Source organism: Rutidosis leptorrhynchoides, chromosome 3 (genome assembly GCF_046630445.1).
Source record: "Rutidosis leptorrhynchoides isolate AG116_Rl617_1_P2 chromosome 3, CSIRO_AGI_Rlap_v1, whole genome shotgun sequence".
In the NCBI taxonomy this organism is placed as follows: Eukaryota; Viridiplantae; Streptophyta; class Magnoliopsida; order Asterales; family Asteraceae; genus Rutidosis; species Rutidosis leptorrhynchoides.
In genome coordinates, this window is record NC_092335.1 from 281350042 (window position 1) to 281353506 (window position 3465).

Genomic DNA, 3465 nt, shown 5'->3' on the forward strand with positions numbered 1-3465 from the left:
CAGTTGAAAACCGCCCAAAGTCGACAAAAGAGCTATGCTGACATTAAAAGAAAAGATATAGAATTTGAAATTGGAGAGATGGTCATGCTTAAAGTTGCACCTTGGAAAGGCGTTGTTCGATTTGGTAAACGAGGGAAATTAAATCCAATGTATATTGGACCATTCAAGATTATTGATCGTGTCGGACCAGTAGCTTACCGACTTGAGTTACCTCAACAACTCGCGGCTGTACATAACACTTTCCACGTCTCGAATTTGAAGAAATGTTTTGCTAAAGAAGATCTCACTATTCCGTTAGATGAAATCCAAATCAACGAAAAACTCCAATTCATCGAAGAACCCGTCGAAATAATGGATCGTGAGGTTAAAAGACTTAAGCAAAACAAGATACCAATTGTTAAGGTCCGATGGAATGCTCGTAGAGGACCCGAGTTCACCTGGGAGCGTGAAGATCAGATGAAGAAGAAATACCCGCATCTATTTCCAGAAGATTCGTCAACACCTTCAACAGCTTAAAATTTCGGGACGAAATTTATTTAACGGGTAGGTACTGTAGTGACCCGAACTTTTCCATGTTTATATATATTAATTGAGATTGATATTTACATGATTAAATGTTTCCAACATGTTAAGCAATCAAACTTGTTAAGACTTGATTAATTGAAATATGTTTCATATAGACAATTGACCACCCAACTTGACCGGTGATTCACGAACGTTAAAACTTGTAAAAACTATATGATGACATATATGGATATATATATAGTTAACATGATACTATGATAAGTAAACATATCATTAAGTATATTAACAATGAACTACATATGTAAAAACAAGACTACTAACTTAATGATTTTTAAACGAGACATATATGTAACGATTATCGTTGTAAAGACATTTAATGTATATATATCATATTAAGAGATATTCATACATGATAATATCATGATAATATAATAATTTAAAATCTCATTTGATATTATAAACATTGGGTTAACAACATTTAACAAGATCGTTAACCTAAAGGTTTCAAAACAACATTTACATGTAACGACTAACGATGACTTAACAACTCAGTTAAAATGTATATACATGTAGTGTTTTAATATGTATTCATACACTTTTGAAAGACTTCAAGACACTTATCAAAATACTTCTACTTAACAAAAATGCTTACAATTACATCCTCGTTCAGTTTCATCAACAATTCTACTCGTATGCACCCGTATTCGTACTCGTACAATACACAGCTTTTAGATGTATGTACTATTGGTATATACACTCCAATGATCAGCTATTAGCAGCCCATGTGAGTCACCTAACACATGTGGGAACCATCATTTGGCAACTAGCATGAAATATCTCATAAAATTACAAAAATATGAGTAATCATTCATGACTTATTTACATGAAAACAAAATAACATATCCTTTATATCTAATCCATACACCAACGACCAAAAACACCTACAAACACTTTCATTCTTCAATTTTCTTCATATAATTGATCTCTCTCAAGTTCTATCTTCAAGTTCTAAGTGTTCTTCATAAATTCCAAAAGTTCTAGTTTCATAAAATCAAGAATACTTTCAAGTTTGCTAGCTCACTTCCAATCTTGTAAGGTGATCATCCAACTTCAAGAAATCTTTGTTTCTTACAGTAAGTTATCATTCTAATATAAGGTAATAATCATATTCAAACTTTGGTTCAATTTCTATAACTATAACAATCTTATTGCAAGTGATGATCTTACTTGAACTTGTTTTCGTGTCATGATTCTGCTTCAAGAACTTCGAGCCATCCAAGGATCCATTGAAGCTAGATCCATTTTTCTCTTTTCCAGTAGGTTTATCCAAGGAAATTAAGGTAGTAATGATGTTCATAACATCATTCGATTCATACATATAAAGCTATCTTATTCGAAGGTTTAAACTTGTAATCACTAGAACATAGTTTAGTTAATTCTAAACTTGTTCGCAAACAAAAGTTAATCCTTCTAACTTGACTTTTAAAATCAACTAAACACATGTTCTATATCTATATGATATGCTAACTTAATGATTTAAAACCTGGAAACACGAAAAACACCGTAAAACCGGATTTACGCCGTCGTAGTAACACCGCGGGCTGTTTTGGGTTAGTTAATTAAAAACTATGATAAACTTTGATTTAAAAGTTGTTATTCTGAGAAAATGATTTTTATTATGAACATGAAACTATATCCAAAAATTATGGTTAAACTCAAAGTGGAAGTATGTTTTCTAAAATGGTCATCTAGACGTCGTTCTTTCGACTGAAATGACTACCTTTACAAAAACGACTTGTAACTTATTTTTCCGACTATAAACCTATACATTTTCTGTTTAGATTCATAAAATAGAGTTCAATATGAAACCATAGCAATTTGATTCACTCAAAACGGATTTAAAATGAAGAAGTTATGGGTAAAACAAGATTGGATAATTTTTCTCATTTTAGCTACGTGAAAATTGGTAACAAATCTATTCCAACCATAACTTAATCAACTTGTATTGTATATTATGTAATCTTGAGATACCATAGACACGTATACAATTTTTTGACCTATCATATCGACACATCTATATATATTTCGGAACAACCATAGACACTCTATATGTGAATGTTGGAGTTAGCTATACAGGGTTGAGGTTGATTCCAAAATATATATAGTTTGAGTTGTGATCAATACTGAGATACGTATACACTGGGTCGTGGATTGATTCAAGATAATATTTATTGATTTATTTCTGTACATCTAACTGTGGACAACTAGTTGTAGGTTACAAACGAGGACAGCTGACTTAACAAACTTAAAACATCAAAATATATTAAAAGTGTTGTAAATATATTTTGAACATACTTTGATATATATGTATATATTGTTATAGGTTCGTGAATCAACCAGTGGCCAAGTCTTACTTCCCGACGAAGTAAAAATCTGTGAAAGTGAGTTATAGTCCCACTTTTAAAATCTAATATTTTTGGGATGAGAATACATGCAGGTTTTATAAATGATTTACAAAATAGACACAAGTACGTGAAACTACATTCTATGGTTGAATTATCGAAATCGAATATGCTCCTTTTTATTAAGTCTGGTAATCTAAGAATTAGGGAACAGACACCCTAATTGACGCGAATCCTAAAGATAGATCTATTGGGCCTAACAAACCCCATCCAAAGTACCGGATGCTTTAGTACTTCGAAATTTATATCATATCCGAAGGGTGTCCCGGAATGATGGGGATATTCTTATATATGCATCTTGTTATTGTCGGTTACCAGGTGTTCACCATATGAATGATTTTTATCTCTAGGTATGGGATGTGTATTGAAATATGAAATCTTGTGGTCTATTGTTACGATTTGATATATATAGGTTAAACCTATAACTCACCAACATTTTTGTTGACGTTTAAAGCATGTTTATTCTCAGGTGAATACT